The sequence below is a fragment of the Lissotriton vulgaris genome, chromosome 5 (assembly GCF_964263255.1).
Source record: "Lissotriton vulgaris chromosome 5, aLisVul1.2, whole genome shotgun sequence".
Classification (NCBI taxonomy): Eukaryota; Metazoa; Chordata; class Amphibia; order Caudata; family Salamandridae; genus Lissotriton; species Lissotriton vulgaris.
In genome coordinates this window covers 936479425-936497175 of record NC_141693.1, presented here as the reverse complement: position 1 = coordinate 936497175, position 17751 = coordinate 936479425, and positions in this window count along the sequence as shown.

The following is a 17751-nucleotide window of genomic DNA, read 5'->3' as shown; positions in this document are numbered from 1 at the left end:
TGTCTCATCGTATAGAAAAGGGAGCAATGTAGACAGGATGCCCAGCTGAAGACTAAGGTGGTGAGATGAAAGGAACTAGGCCATTTTTTGAGACTTATACATTTGTTTAAAGGATTGGTTGATCATAACATTCTGGAGTTCTCTATAGGTTTACTGAGAGGGATGTGCTAAAATGAAGATGTTAGAATCTGTTATTCATAGTTTTTCTTATTCCCACAAACGGTAGCATAAACCTTCCTCCCTTAACGTATCAGATCCCTGACTTGCTATGGTGTACCATAACCTAAAATAATTCCTGTTAAAAGGGTACGCAATCTCTTGGCTGCCAAAGAGATCTTTCTATCTAAGTCCTCATATAGGTGCTAGAGTTGTGTACAGAGTACCAGCAAATGAGGCACAGGATTGAAAGAAGTCTGCTAGGTTGAAATCTAAATTGAGAATATAATTTTTAGTGAGCTTTGGATTTTCACAATATTAGACACGCCATAGTACTAATAATTGACTCTTTATAGAAATCATTTTTTGGTAGTGTTGCATTTGGTTTGGAAGTATTCAAGTTCTAAAAATTGACTGACAGTGGACTTTTCCATCTGCAGAATATACTGAATGACCAGCAGAGGCAGTATTGCAGAGGAATATTTCTCCGCTTGCTGAGAAAAGAAAAAAAAGAAAGCTCATTCCTCAGCCTTTTCCATGCCTCGATCAATAGATATGGTAAGTCAAACTCTCATTTAATCATTTTGCCATTAATTAAAAGTTCATAGTATCTGATGGCTCTCAGTGCCTTTTAGTGGGGTCTTCCGCATAAATATAATCTTCTAAGACGGTAGCAATATGAATGACGCTATGGCCATCATGATAGTTTCTCAAAGACTTTGATTGTCTATGTGGCTGACAAAATCTTCTTTAGGTAGTTTTGCAGGCAATATGTCCTCCGGGGTACTTACCATCTTTTAGGCTGGAATGAGGTGTCTTAGGTTAGAGCAATTGACTTACTTTCTGATGGAGGGAAGCTATTTAACCGTTTTCCCTGCTCTCTGTGAGTGGGACTCTGATACTCAAGATGGACCGCTATTTAGAAACTGTGTTCTAACTCTATCCCTCTTTAAATAGGATCCCAATGCTTTCAATGGTGCAGAGTACTTTCCCATTACACATCCTACTTGCTGTGCTGTCATATTCCCAGATACTTAACTAGTGTGTAATTGCTGATGTCTGGTCCTCCGGTGTAATCGTCACCCAGGGCGATTGGTCAAGTGGTGCCATTACATCCCAAAACTACAGCAGGATGTCATCTGACATGAGGGCCAATCAGTTGCTTCTTCTAACTCTAGCCCTCTTTAAATAGGAGCCCAATGCTTTCAATGGTGCAGTGTACTTTCCCATTGCACCTCCTACTTGCTGTGCAGTCATATTCACAGATAGTTACCTAGTGTGTAATTGCTGATGTCTGGTCCTACGGTGTAATCGTCACCCAGGACGATTGGTCACGTGGTGCCATTACTTCACAAAGCTACAGCAGGATGTCATCTGACATGAGGGCCAATTAGTTGCCTAGTACGCAATAGGATACATGTCTCATCGTATAGAAAAGGGAGCAATGTAGACAGGATGCCTAGCTGAAGACTAAGGTGGTGAGATGAAAGGAACTAGGCCATTATTTGAGACTTATACATTTGTTTGAAGGATTGGTTGATCATAACATTCTGGAGTTCTCTATAGGTTTACTGAGAGGGATGTGCTAAAATGAAGATGGTAGAATCTGTTATTCATAGTTTTTCTTATTCCCACAAACGGTAGCATAAACCTTCCTCCCTTAACATATCAGATCCCTGACTTGCTATGGTTTACCATAACCTAAAATAATTCCTGTGAGAAGGGTACGTTATCTCTTGGCTACCAAAGAGATCTTTCTATCTAAGTCCTCATATAGGAGCTAGAGTTGTGTAGAGAGTACCAGCAAATGAGGCACAGGATTGAAAGAAGTCTTCTAGGTTGAAATCTAAATTGAGAATATCATTTTTAGTGAGCTTTGGATTTTCACAATATTAGACACGCCATAGTACTAATAATTGACTCTTTATAGAAATCATTTTTTGGTAGTGTTGCATTTGGTTTGGAAGTATTCAAGTTCTAAAAATTGACCAACAGTGGACTTTTCCATCTGCAGAATATACTGAATGACCAGCAGAGGCAGTATTGCAGAGGAATATTTCTCCGCTTGCTGAGAAAAGAAAAAAAAAAGAAAGCTCATTCCTCAGCCTTTTCCATGCCTCGATCAATAGATATGGTAAGTCAAACTCTCATTTAATCATTTTGCCATTAATTAAAAGTTCATAGTATCTGATGGCTCTCAGTGCCTTTTAGTGGGGTCTTCCGCATAAATATAATCTTCTAAGACGGTAGCAATATGAATGACGCTATGGCCATCATGATAGTTTCTCAAAGACTTTGACTGTCTATGTGGCTGACAAAATCTTCTTTAGGTAGTTTGGCAGGCAATATGTCCTCCGGGGTACTTACCATCTTTTAGGCTGGAATGAGGTGTCTTAGGTTAGAGCAATTGACTTACTTTCTGATGGAGGGAAGCTATTTAACCGTTTTCCCTGCTCTCTGTGAGTGGGACTCTGATACTCAAGATGGACCGCTATTTAGAAACTGTGTTCTAACTCTATCCCTCTTTAAATAGGATCCCAATGCTTTCAATGGTGCAAAGTATTTTCCCATTACACATCCTACTTGCTGTGCAGTCATATTCCCAGATACTTAACTAGTGTGTAATTGCTGATGTCTGGTCCTCCGGTGTAATCGTCACCCAGGGCGATTGGCCAAGTGGTGCCATTACATCCCAAAACTACAGCAGGATGTCATCTGACATGAGGGCCAATCAGTTGCTTCTTCTAACTCTAGCCCTCTTTAAATAGGAGCCCAATGCTTTCAATGGTGCAGTGTACTTTCCCATTGCACCTCCTACTTGCTGTGCCTGTCATATTCACAGACAGTTACCTAGTGTGTAATTGCTGATGTCTGGTCCTCCGGTGTAATCGTCACCCAGGACGATTGGTCACGTGGTGCCATTACTTCACAAAGCTACAGCAGGATGTCATCTGACATGAGGGCCAATCAGTTGCCTAGTACGCAATAGGATACATGTCTCATCGTATAGAAAAGGGAGCAATGTAGACAGGATGCCCAGCTGAAGACTAAGGTGGTGAGATGAAAGGAACTAGGCCATTTTGTGAGACTTATACATTTGTTTAAAGGATTGGTTGATCATACCATTCTGGAGTTCTCTATAGGTTTACTGAGAGGGATGTGCTAAAATGAAGATGTTAGAATCTGTTATTCATAGTTTTTCTTATTCCCACAAACGGTAGCATAAACCTTCCTCCCTTAACGTATCAGATCCCTGACTTGCTATGGTGTACCATAACCTAAAATAATTCCTGTGAAAAGGGTACGCAATCTCTTGGCTGCCAAAGAGATCTTTCTATCTAAGTCCTCATATAGGTGCTAGAGTTGTGTACAGAGTACCAGCAAATGAGGCACAGGATTGAAAGAAGTCTGCTAGGTTGAAATCTAAATTGAGAATATAATTTTTAGTGAGCTTTGGATTTTCACAATATTAGACACGCCATAGTACTAATAATTGACTCTTTATAGAAATCATTTTTTGGTAGTGTTGCATTTGGTTTGGAAGTATTCAAGTTCTAAAAATTGACTGACAGTGGACTTTTCCATCTGCAGAATATACTGAATGACCAGCAGAGGCAGTATTGCAGAGGAATATTTCTCCGCTTGCTGAGAAAAGAAAAAAAAAGAAAGCTCATTCCTCAGCCTTTTCCATGCCTCGATCAATAGATATGGTAAGTCAAACTCTCATTTAATCATTTTGCCATTAATTAAAAGTTCATAGTATCTGATGGCTCTCAGTGCCTTTTAGTGGGGTCTTCCGCATAAATATAATCTTCTAAGGCGGTAGCAAAATGAATGACGCTATGGCCATCATGATAGTTTCTCAAAGACTTTGACTGTCTATGTGGCTGACAAAATCTTCTTTAGGTAGTTTTGCAGGCAATATGTCCTCCGGGGTACTTACCATCTTTTAGGCTGGAATGAGGTGTCTTAGGTTAGAGCAATTGACTTACTTTCTGATGGAGGGAAGCTATTTAACCGTTTTCCCTGCTCTCTGTGAGTGGGACTCTGATACTCAAGATGGACCGCTATTTAGAAACTGTGTTCTAACTCTATCCCTCTTTAAATAGGATCCCAATGCTTTCAATGGTGCAGAGTATTTTCCCATTACACATCCTACTTGCTGTGCAGTCATATTCCCAGATACTTAACTAGTGTGTAATTGCTGATGTCTGGTCCTCCGGTGTAATCGTCACCCAGGGCGATTGGCCAAGTGGTGCCATTACATCCCAAAACTACAGCAGGATGTCATCTGACATGAGGGCCAATCAGTTGCTTCTTCTAACTCTAGCCCTCTTTAAATAGGAGCCCAATGCTTTCAATGGTGCAGTGTACTTTCCCATTGCACCTCCTACTTGCTGTGCTGTCATATTCACAGACAGTTACCTAGTGTGTAATTGCTGATGTCTGGTCCTCCGGTGTAATCGTCACCCAGGACGATTGGTCACGTGGTGCCATTACTTCACAAAGCTACAGCAGGATGTCATCTGACATGAGGGCCAATCAGTTGCCTAGTACGCAATAGGATACATGTCTCATCGTATAGAAAAGGGAGCAATGTAGACAGGATGCCCAGCTGAAGACTAAGGTGGTGAGATGAAAGGAACTAGGCCATTTTTCGAGACTTATACATTTGTTTAAAGGATTGGTTTATCATACCATTCTGGAGTTCTCTATAGGTTTACTGAGAGGGATGTGCTAAAATGAAGATGTTAGAATCTGTTATTCATAGTTTTTTCTTATTCCCACAAACGGTAGCATAAACCTTCCTCCCTTAACGTATCAGATCCCTGACTTGCTATGGTGTACCATAACCTAAAATAATTCCTGTGAGAAGGGTACGCAATCTCTTGGCTGCCAAAGAGATCTTTCTATCTAAGTCCTCATATAGGTGCTAGAGTTGTGTAGAGAGTACCAGCAAATGAGGCACAGGATTGAAAGAAGTCTGCTAGGTTGAAATCTAAATTGAGAATATAATTTTTAGTGAGCTTTGGATTTTCACAATATTAGACACGCCATAGTACTAATAATTGACTCTTTATAGAAATCATTTTCTGGTAGTGTTGCATTTGGTTTGGAAGTATTCAAGTTCTAAAAATTGACTAACAGTGGACTTTTCCATCTGCAGAATATACTGAATGACCAGCAGAGGCAGTATTGCAGAGAAATATTTCTCCGCTTGCTGAGAAAAGAAAAAAAAAAGAAAGCTCATTCCTCAGCCTTTTCCATGCCTCGATCAATAGATATGGTAAGTCAAACTCTCATTTAATCATTTTGCCATTAATTAAAAGTTCATAGTATCTGATGGCTCTCAGTGCCTTTTAGTGGGGTCTTCCGCATAAATATAATCTTCTAAGACGGTAGCAATATGAATGACGCTATGGCCATCATGATAGTTTCTCAAAGACTTTGACTGTCTATGTGGCTGACAAAATCTTCTTTAGGTAGTTTTGCAGGCAATATGTCCTCCGGGGTACTTACCATCTTTTAGGCTGGAATGAGGTGTCTTAGGTTAGAGCAATTGACTTACTTTCTGATGGAGGGAAGCTATTTAACCGTTTTCCCTGCTCTCTGTGAGTGGGACTCTGATACTCAAGATGGACCGCTATTTAGAAACTGTGTTCTAACTCTATCCCTCTTTAAATAGGATCCCAATGCTTTCAATGGTGCAGAGTATTTTCCCATTACACATCCTACTTGCTGTGCAGTCATATTCCCAGATACTTAACTAGTGTGTAATTGCTGATGTCTGGTCCTCCGGTGTAATCGTCACCCAGGGCGATTGGCCAAGTGGTGCCATTACATCCCAAAACTACAGCAGGATGTCATCTGACATGAGGGCCAATCAGTTGCTTCTTCTAACTCTAGCCCTCTTTAAATAGGAGCCCAATGCTTTCAATGGTGCAGTGTACTTTCCCATTGCACCTCCTACTTGCTGTGCTGTCATATTCACAGACAGTTACCTAGTGTGTAATTGCTGATGTCTGGTCCTCCGGTGTAATAGTCACCCAGGACGATTGGTCACGTGGTGCCATTACTTCACAAAGCTACAGCAGGATGTCATCTGACATGAGGGCCAATCAGTTGCCTAGTACGCAATAGGATACATGTCTCATCGTATAGAAAAGGGAGCAATGTAGACAGGATGCCCAGCTGAAGACTAAGGTGGTGAGATGAAAGGAACTAGGCCATTTTTTGAGACTTATACATTTGTTTAAAGGATTGGTTGATCATAACATTCTGGAGTTCTCTATAGGTTTACTGAGAGGGATGTGCTAAAATGAAGATGTTAGAATCTGTTATTCATAGTTTTTCTTATTCCCACAAACGGTAGCATAAACCTTCCTCCCTTAACGTATCAGATCCCTGACTTGCTATGGTGTACCATAACCTAAAATAATTCCTGTGAAAAGGGTACGCAATCTCTTGGCTGCCAAAGAGATCTTTCTATCTAAGTCCTCATATAGGTGCTAGAGTTGTGTACAGAGTACCAGCAAATGAGGCACAGGATTGAAAGAAGTCTGCTAGGTTGAAATCTAAATTGAGAATATAATTTTTAGTGAGCTTTGGATTTTCACAATATTAGACACGCCATAGTACTAATAATTGACTCTTTATAGAAATCATTTTTTGGTAGTGTTGCATTTGGTTTGGAAGTATTCAAGTTCTAAAAATTGACTGACAGTGGACTTTTCCATCTGCAGAATATACTGAATGACCAGCAGAGGCAGTATTGCAGAGGAATATTTCTCCGCTTACTGAGAAAAGAAAAAAAAAGAAAGCTCATTCCTCAGCCTTTTCCATGCCTCGATCAATAGATATGGTAAGTCAAACTCTCATTTAATCATTTTGCCATTAATTAAAAGTTCATAGTATCTGATGGCTCTCAGTGCCTTTTAGTGGGGTCTTCCGCATAAATATAATCTTCTAAGGCGGTAGCAATATGAATGACGCTATGGCCATCATGATAGTTTCTCAAAGTCTTTGACTGTCTATGTGGCTGACAAAATCTTCTTTAGGTAGTTTTGCAGGCAATATGTCCTCCGGGGTACTTACCATCTTTTAGGCTGGAATGAGGTGTCTTAGGTTAGAGCAATTGACTTACTTTCTGATGGAGGGAAGCTATTTAACCGTTTTCCCTGCTCTCTGTTAGTGGGACTCTGATACTCAAGATGGACCGCTATTTAGAAACTGTGTTCTAACTCTATCCCTCTTTAAATAGGATCCCAATGCTTTCAATGGTGCAGAGTATTTTCCCATTACACATCCTACTTGCTGTGCAGTCATATTCCCAGATACTTAACTAGTGTGTAATTGCTGATGTCTGGTCCTCCGGTGTAATCGTCACCCAGGGCGATTGGCCAAGTGGTGCCATTACATCCCAAAACTACAGCAGGATGTCATCTGACATGAGGGCCAATCAGTTGCTTCTTCTAACTCTAGCCCTCTTTAAATAGGAGCCCAATGCTTTCAATGGTGCAGTGTACTTTCCCATTGCACCTCCTACTTGCTGTGCTGTCATATTCACAGACAGTTACCTAGTGTGTAATTGCCGATGTCTGGTCCTCCGGTGTAATCGTCACCCAGGACGATTGGTCACGTGGTGCCATTACTTCACAAAGCTACAGCAGGATGTCATCTGACATGAGGGCCAATTAGTTGCCTAGTACGCAATAGGATACATGTCTCATGGTATAGAAAAGGGAGCAATGTAGACAGGATGCCTAGCTGAAGACTAAGGTGGTGAGATGAAAGGAACTAGGCCATTATTTGAGACTTATACATTTGTTTGAAGGATTGGTTAATCATAACATTCTGGAGTTCTCTATAGGTTTACTGAGAGGGATGTGCTAAAATGAAGATGTTAGAATCTTTTATTCATAGTTTTTTCTTATTCCCACAAACGGTAGCATAAACCTTCCTCCCTTAACGTATCAGATCCCTGACTTGCTATGGTGTACCATAACCTAAAATAATTCCTGTGAAAAGGGTACGCAATCTCTTGGCTGCCAAAGAGATCTTTATATCTAAGTCCTCATATAGGTGCTAGAGTTGTGTACAGAGTACCAGCAAATGAGGCACAGGATTGAAAGAAGTCTGCTAGGTTGAAATCTAAATTGAGAATATAATTTTTAGTGAGCTTTGGATTTTCACAATATTAGACACGCCATAGTACTAATAATTGACTCTTTATAGAAATCATTTTTTGGTAGTGTTGCATTTGGTTTGGAAGTATTCAAGTTCTAAAAATTGACTGACAGTGGACTTTTCCATCTGCAGAATATACTGAATGACCAGCAGAGGCAGTATTGCAGAGGAATATTTCTCCGCTTGCTGAGAAAAGAAAAAAAAAGAAAGCTCATTCCTCAGCCTTTTCCATGCCTCAATCAATAGATATGGTAAGTCAAACTCTTATTTAATCATTTTGCCATTAATTAAAAGTTCATAGTATCTGATGGCTCTCAGTGCCTTTTAGTGGGGTCTTCCGCATAAATATAATCTTCTAAGGCGGTAGCAATATTAATGACGCTATGGCCATCATGATAGTTTCTCAAAGACTTTGACTGTCTATGTGGCTCACGAAATCTTCTTTAGGTAGTTTTGCAGGCAATATGTCCTCCGGGGTACTTACCATCTTTTAGGCTGGAATGAGGTGTCTTAGGTTAGAGCAATTGACTTACTTTCTGATGGAGGGAAGCTATTTAACCGTTTTCCCTGCTCTCTGTGAGTGGGACTCTGATACTCAAGATGGCCCGCTATTTAGAAATGTGTTCTAAATCTATCCCTCTTCAAATAGGATCCCAATGGTTTCAATGGTGCAGAGTACTTTCCCATTACACATCCTACTTGCTGTGCAGTCATATTCCCAGATACTTAACTAGTGTGTAATTGCTGATGTCTGGTCCTCCGGTGTAATCGTCACCCAGGGCGATTGGTCAAGTGGTGCCATTACATCCCAAAACTACAGCAGGATGTCATCTGACATGAGGGCCAATCAGTTGCTTCTTCTAACTCTAGCCCTCTTTAAATAGGAGCCCAATGCTTTCAATGGTGCAGTGTACTTTCCCATTGCACCTCCTACTTGCTGTGCAGTCATATTCACAGATAGTTACCTAGTGTGTAATTGCTGATGTCTGGTCCTACGGTGTAATCGTCACCCAGGACGATTGGTCACGTGGTGCCATTACTTCACAAAGCTACAGCAGGATGTCATCTGACATGAGGGCCAATCAGTTGCCTAGTACGCAATAGGATACATGTCTCATCGTATGGAAAAGGGAGCAATGTAGACAGGATGCCCAGCTGAAGACTAAGGTGGTGAGATGAAAGGAACTAGGCCATTATTTGAGACTTATACATTTGTTTGAAGGATTGGTTTATCATAACATTCTGGAGTTCTCTATAGGTTTAATGAGAGGGATGTGCTAAAATGAAGATGGTAGAATCTGTTATTCATAGTTTTTCTTATTCCCACAAACGGTAGCATAAACCTTCCTCCCTTAACGTATCAGATCCCCGACTTGCTATGGTTTACCATAACCTAAAATAATTCCTGTGAGAAGGGTACGTTATCTCTTGGCTACCAAAGAGATCTTTCTATCTAAGTCCTCATATAGGAGCTAGAGTTGTGTAGAGTACCAGCAAATGAGGCACAGGATTGAAAGAAGTCTTCTAGGTTGAAATCTAAATTGAGAATATAATTTTTAGTGAGCTTTGGATTTTCACAATATTAGACACGCCATAGTACTAATAATTGACTCTTTATAGAAATCATTTTTTGGTAGTGTTGCATTTGGTTTGGAAGTATTCAAGTTCTAAAAATTGACTGACAGTGGACTTTTCCATCTGCAGAATATACTGAATGACCAGCAGAGGCAGTATTGCAGAGAAATATTTCTCCGCTTGCTGAGAAAAGAAAAAAAAAAGAAAGCTCATTCCTCAGCCTTTTCCATGCCTCGATCAATAGATATGGTAAGTCAAACTCTCATTTATTCATTTTGCCATTAATTAAAAGTTCATAGTATCTGATGGCTCTCAGTGCCTTTTAGTGGGGTCTTCCGCATAAATATAATCTTCTAAGACGGTAGCAATATGAATGACGCTATGGCCATCATGATAGTTTCTCAAAGACTTTGACTGTCTATGTGGCTGACAAAATCTTCTTTAGGTAGTTTTGCAGGCAATATGTCCTCCGGGGTACTTACCATCTTTTAGGCTGGAATGAGGTGTCTTAGGTTAGAGCAATTGACTTACTTTCTGATGGAGGGAAGCTATTTAACCGTTTTCCCTGCTCTCTGTGAGTGGGACTCTGATACTCAAGATGGACCGCTATTTAGAAACTGTGTTCTAACTCTATCCCTCTTTAAATAGGATCCCAATGCTTTCAATGGTGCAGAGTACTTTCCCATTACACATCCTACTTGCTGTGCAGTCATATTCCCAGATACTTAACTAGTGTGTAATTGCTGATGTCTGGTCCTCCGGTGTAATCGTCACCCAGGGCGATTGGTCAAGTGGTGCCATTACATCCCAAAACTACAGCAGTATGTCATCTGACATGAGGGCCAATCAGTTGCTTCTTCTAACTCTAGCCCTCTTTAAATAGGAGCCCGATGTTTTCAATGGTGCAGTGTACTTTCCCATTGCACCTCCTACTTGCTGTGCAGTCATATTCACAGATAGTTACCTAGTGTGTAATTGCTGATGTCTGGTCCTATGGTGTAATCGTCACCCAGGACGATTGGTCACGTGGTGCCATTACTTCACAAAGCTACAGCAGGATTTCATCTGACATGAGGGCCAATTAGTTGCCTAGTACGCAATAGGATACATGTCTCATCGTATAGAAAAGGGAGCAATGTAGACAGGATGCCCAGCTGAAGACTAAGGTGGTGAGATGAAAGGAACTAGGCCATTTTTTGAGACTTATACATTTGTTTAAAGGATTGGTTGATCATACCATTCTGGAGTTCTCTATAGGTTTACTGAGAGGGATGTGCTAAAATGAAGATGTTAGAATCTGTTATTCATAGTTTTTCTTATTCCCACAAACGGTAGCATAAACCTTCCTCCCTTAACGTATCAGATCCCTGACTTGCTATGGTGTACCATAACCTAAAATAATTCCTGTGAAAAGGGTACGCAATCTCTTGGCTGCCAAAGAGATCTTTCTATCTAAGTCCTCATATAGGTGCTAGAGTTGTGTACAGAGTACCAGCAAATGAGGCACAGGATTGAAAGAAGTCTGCTAGGTTGAAATCTAAATTGAGAATATAATTTTTAGTGAGCTTTGGATTTTCACAATATTAGACACGCCATAGTACTAATAATTGACTCTTTATAGAAATAATTTTTTGGTAGTGTTGCATTTGGTTTGGAAGTATTCAAGTTCTAAAAATTGACTGACAGTGGACTTTTCCATCTGCAGAATATACTGAATGACCAGCAGAGGCAGTATTGCAGAGGAATATTTCTCCGCTTGCTGAGAAAAGAAAAAAAAAGAAAGCTCATTCCTCAGCCTTTTCCATGCCTCGATCAATAGATATGGTAAGTCAAACTCTCATTTAATCATTTTGCCATTAATTAAAAGTTCATAGTATCTGATTGCTCTCAGTGCCTTTTAGTGGGGTCTTCCGCATAAATATAATCTTCTAAGGCGGTAGCAATATGAATGACGCTATGGCCATCATGATAGTTTCTCAAAGACTTTGACTGTCTATGTGGCTGACAAAATCTTCTTTAGGTAGTTTTGCAGGCAATATGTCCTCCGGGGTACTTACCATCTTTTAGGCTGGAATGAGGTGTCTTAGGTTAGAGCAATTGACTTACTTTCTGATGGAGGGAAGCTATTTAACCGTTTTCCCTGCTCTCTGTGAGTGGGACTCTGATACTCAAGATGGACCGCTATTTAGAAACTGTGTTCTAACTCTATCCCTCTTTAAATAGGATCCCAATGCTTTCGATGGTGCAAAGTATTTTCCCATTACACATCCTACTTGCTGTGCAGTCATATTCCCAGATACTTAACTAGTGTGTAATTGCTGATGTCTGGTCCTCCGGTGTAATCGTCACCCAGGGCGATTGGCCAAGTGGTGCCATTACATCCCAAAACTACAGCAGGATGTCATCTGACATGAGGGCCAATCAGTTGCTTCTTCTAACTTCAGCCCTCTTTAAATAGGAGCCCAATGCTTTCAATGGTGCAGTGTACTTTCCCATTGCACCTCCTACTTGCTGTGCTGTCATATTCACAGACAGTTACCTAGTGTGTAATTGCTGATGTCTGGTCCTCCGGTGTAATCGTCACCCAGGACGATTGGTCACGTGGTGCCATTACTTCACAAAGCTACAGCAGGATGTCATCTGACATGAGGGCCAATCAGTTGCCTAGTACGCAATAGGATACATGTCTCATCGTATAGAAAAGGGAGCAATGTAGACAGGATGCCCAGCTGAAGACTAAGGTGGTGAGATGAAAGGAACTAGGCCATTTTTTGAGACTTATACATTTGTTTAAAGGATTGGTTGATCATACCATTCTGGAGTTCTCTATAGGTTTACTGAGAGGGATGTGCTAAAATGAAGATGTTAGAATCTGTTATTCATAGTTTTTCTTATTCCCACAAACGGTAGCATAAACCTTCCTCCCTTAACGTATCAGATCCCTGACTTGCTATGGTGTACCATAACCTAAAATAATTCCTGTGAAAAGGGTACGCAATCTCTTGGCTGCCAAAGAGATCTTTCTATCTAAGTCCTCATATAGGTGCTAGAGTTGTGTACAGAGTACCAGCAAATGAGGCACAGGATTGAAAGAAGTCTGCTAGGTTGAAATCTAAATTGAGAATATAATTTTTAGTGAGCTTTGGATTTTCACAATATTAGACACGCCATAGTACTAATAATTGACTCTTTATAGAAATCATTTTTTGGTAGTGTTGCATTTGGTTTGGAAGTATTCAAGTTCTAAAAATTGACTGACAGTGGACTTTTCCATCTGCAGAATATACTGAATGACCAGCAGAGGCAGTATTGCAGAGGAATATTTCTCCGCTTGCTGAGAAAAGAAAAAAAAAGAAAGCTCATTCCTCAGCCTTTTCCATGCCTCGATCAATAGATATGGTAAGTCAAACTCTCATTTAATCATTTTGCCATTAATTAAAAGTTCATAGTATCTGATGGCTCTCAGTGCCTTTTAGTGGGGTCTTCCGCATAAATATAATCTTCTAAGGCGGTAGCAATATGAATGACGCTATGGCCATCATGATAGTTTCTCAAAGACTTTGACTGTCTATGTGGCTGACAAAATCTTCTTTAGGTAGTTTTGCAGGCAATATGTCCTCCGGGGTACTTACCATCTTTTAGGCTGGAATGAGGTGTCTTAGGTTAGAGCAATTGACTTACTTTCTGATGGAGGGAAGCTATTTAACCGTTTTCCCTGCTCTCTGTGAGTGGGACTCTGATACTCAAGATGGACCGCTATTTAGAAACTGTGTTCTAACTCTATCCCTCTTTAAATAGGATCCCAATGCTTTCAATGGTGCAAAGTATTTTCCCATTACACATCCTACTTGCTGTGCAGTCATATTCCCAGATACTTAACTAGTGTGTAATTGCTGATGTCTGGTCCTCCGGTGTAATCGTCACCCAGGGCGATTGGCCAAGTGGTGCCATTACATCCCAAAACTACAGCAGGATGTCATCTGACATGAGGGCCAATCAGTTGCTTCTTCTAACTCTAGCCCTCTTTAAATAGGAGCCCAATGCTTTCAATGGTGCAGTGTACTTTCCCATTGCACCTCCTACTTGCTGTGCTGTCATATTCACAGACAGTTACCTAGTGTGTAATTGCTGATGTCTGGTCCTCCGGTGTAATCGTCACCCAGGACGATTGGTCACGTGGTGCCATTACTTCACAAAGCTACAGCAGGATGTCATCTGACATGAGGGCCAATCAGTTGCCTAGTACGCAATAGGATACATGTCTCATCGTATAGAAAAGGGAGCAATGTAGACAGGATGCCCAGCTGAAGACTAAGGTGGTGAGATGAAAGGAACTAGGCCATTTTTTGAGACTTATACATTTGTTTAAAGGATTGGTTGATCATACCATTCTGGAGTTCTCTATAGGTTTACTGAGAGGGATGTGCTAAAATGAAGATGTTAGAATCTGTTATTCATAGTTTTTCTTATTCCCACAAACGGTAGCATAAACCTTCCTCCCTTAACGTATCAGATCCCTGACTTGCTATGGTGTACCATAACCTAAAATAATTCCTGTGAAAAGGGTACGCAATCTCTTGGCTGCCAAAGAGATCTTTCTATCTAAGTCCTCATATAGGTGCTAGAGTTGTGTACAGAGTACCAGCAAATGAGGCACAGGATTGAAAGAAGTCTGCTAGGTTGAAATCTAAATTGAGAATATAATTTTTAGTGAGCTTTGGATTTTCACAATATTAGACACGCCATAGTACTAATAATTGACTCTTTATAGAAATCATTTTTTGGTAGTGTTGCATTTGGTTTGGAAGTATTCAAGTTCTAAAAATTGACTGACAGTGGACTTTTCCATCTGCAGAATATACTGAATGACCAGCAGAGGCAGTATTGCAGAGGAATATTTCTCCGCTTGCTGAGAAAAGAAAAAAAAAGAAAGCTCATTCCTCAGCCTTTTCCATGCCTCGATCAATAGATATGGTAAGTCAAACTCTCATTTAATCATTTTGCCATTAATTAAAAGTTCATAGTATCTGATGGCTCTCAGTGCCTTTTAGTGGGGTCTTCCGCATAAATATAATCTTCTAAGGCGGTAGCAATATGAATGACGCTATGGCCATCATGATAGTTTCTCAAAGACTTTGACTGTCTATGTGGCTGACAAAATCTTCTTTAGGTAGTTTTGCAGGCAATATGTCCTCCGGGGTACTTACCATCTTTTAGGCTGGAATGAGGTGTCTTAGGTTAGAGCAATTGACTTACTTTCTGATGGAGGGAAGCTATTTAACCGTTTTCCCTGCTCTCTGTGAGTGGGACTCTGATACTCAAGATGGACCGCTATTTAGAAACTGTGTTCTAACTCTATCCCTCTTTAAATAGGATCCCAATGCTTTCAATGGTGCAGAGTATTTTCCCATTACACATCCTACTTGCTGTGCAGTCATATTCCCAGATACTTAACTAGTGTGTAATTGCTGATGTCTGGTCCTCCGGTGTAATCGTCACCCAGGGCGATTGGCCAAGTGGTGCCATTACATCCCAAAACTACAGCAGGATGTCATCTGACATGAGGGCCAATCAGTTGCTTCTTCTAACTCTAGCCCTCTTTAAATAGGAGCCCAATGCTTTCAATGGTGCAGTGTACTTTCAGTGTACTTTCCCATTGCACCTCCTACTTGCTGTGCTGTCATATTCACAGACAGTTATCTAGTGTGTAATTGCTGATGTCTGGACCTCCGGTGTAATCGTCACCCAGGACGATTGGTCACGTGGTGCCATTACTTCACAAAGCTACAGCAGGATGTCATCTGACATGAGGGCCAATCAGTTGCCTAGTACGCAATAGGATACATGTCTCATCGTATAGAAAAGGGAGCAATGTAGACAGGATGCCCAGCTGAAGACTAAGGTGGTGAGATGAAAGGAACTAGGCCATTTTTCGAGACTTATACATTTGTTTAAAGGATTGGTTGATCATACCATTCTGGAGTTCTCTATAGGTTTACTGAGAGGGATGTGCTAAAATGAAGATGTTAGAATCTGTTATTCATAGTTTTTTCTTATTCCCACAAACGGTAGCATAAACCTTCCTCCCTTAACGTATCAGATCCCTGACTTGCTATGGTGTACCATAACCTAAAATAATTCCTGTGAGAAGGGTACGCAATCTCTTGGCTGCCAAAGAGATCTTTCTATCTAAGTCCTCATATAGGTGCTAGAGTTGTGTAGAGAGTACCAGCAAATGAGGCACAGGATTGAAAGAAGTCTGCTAGGTTGAAATCTAAATTGAGAATATAATTTTTAGTGAGCTTTGGATTTTCACAATATTAGACACGCCATAGTACTAATAATTGACTCTTTATAGAAATCATTTTTTGGTAGTGTTGCATTTGGTTTGGAAGTATTCAAGTTCTAAAAATTGACTGACAGTGGACTTTTCCATCTGCAGAATATACTGAATGACCAGCAGAGGCAGTATTGCAGAGGAATATTTCTCCGCTTGCTGAGAAAAGAAAAAAAAAGAAAGCTCATTCCTCAGCCTTTTCCATGCCTCGATCAATAGATATGGTAAGTCAAACTCTCATTTAATCATTTTGCCATTAATTAAAAGTTCATAGTATCTGATGGCTCTCAGTGCCTTTTAGTAGGGTCTTCCGCATAAATATAATCTTCTAAGGCGGTAGCAATATGAATGACGCTATGGCCATCATGATAGTTTCTCAAAGACTTTGACTGTCTATGTGGCTGACAAAATCTTCTTTAGGTAGTTTTGCAGGCAATATGTCCTCCGGGGTACTTATCATCTTTTAGGCTGGAATGAGGTGTCTTAGGTTAGAGCAATTGACTTACTTTCTGATGGAGGGAAGCTATTTAACCGTTTTCCCTGCTCTCTGTGAGTGGGACTCTGATACTCAAGATGGACCGCTATTTAGAAACTGTGTTCTAACTCTATCCCTCTTTAAATAGGATCCCAATGCTTTCAATGGTGCAGAGTACTTTCCCATTACACATCCTACTTGCTGTGCAGTCATATTCCCAGATACTTAACTAGTGTGTAATTGCTGATGTCTGGTCCTCCGGTGTAATCGTCACCCAGGGCGATTGGCCAAGTGGTGCCATTACATCCCAAAACTACAGCAGGATGTCATCTGACATGAGGGCCAATCAGTTGCTTCTTCTAACTCTAGCCCTCTTTAAATAGGAGCCCAATGCTTTCAATGGTGCAGTGTACTTTCCCATTGCACCTCCTACTTGCTGTGCAGTCATATTCACAGATAGTTACCTAGTGTGTAATTGCTGATGTCTGGTCCTACGGTGTAATCATCACCCAGGACGATTGGTCACGTGGTGCCATTACTTCACAAAGCTACAGCAGGATGTCATCTGACATGAGGGCCAATTAGTTGCCTAGTACGCAATAGGATACATGTCTCATCGTATAGAAAAGGGAGCAATGTAGACAGGATGCCTAGCTGAAGACTAAGGTGGTGAGATGAAAGGAACTAGGCCATTATTTGAGACTTATACATTTGTTTGAAGGATTGGTTGATCATAACATTCTGGAGTTCTCTATAGGTTTACTGAGAGGGATGTGCTAAAATGAAGATGGTAGAATCTGTTATTCATAGTTTTTCTTATTCCCACAAACGGTAGCATAAACCTCCCTCCCTTAACATATCAGATCCCTGACTTGCTATGGTTTACCATAACCTAAAATAATTCCTGTGAGAAGGGTACGTTATCTCTTGGCTACCAAAGAGATCTTTCTATCTAAGTCCTCATATAGTAGCTAGAGTTGTGTAGAGAGTACCAGCAAATGAGGCACAGGATTGAAAGAAG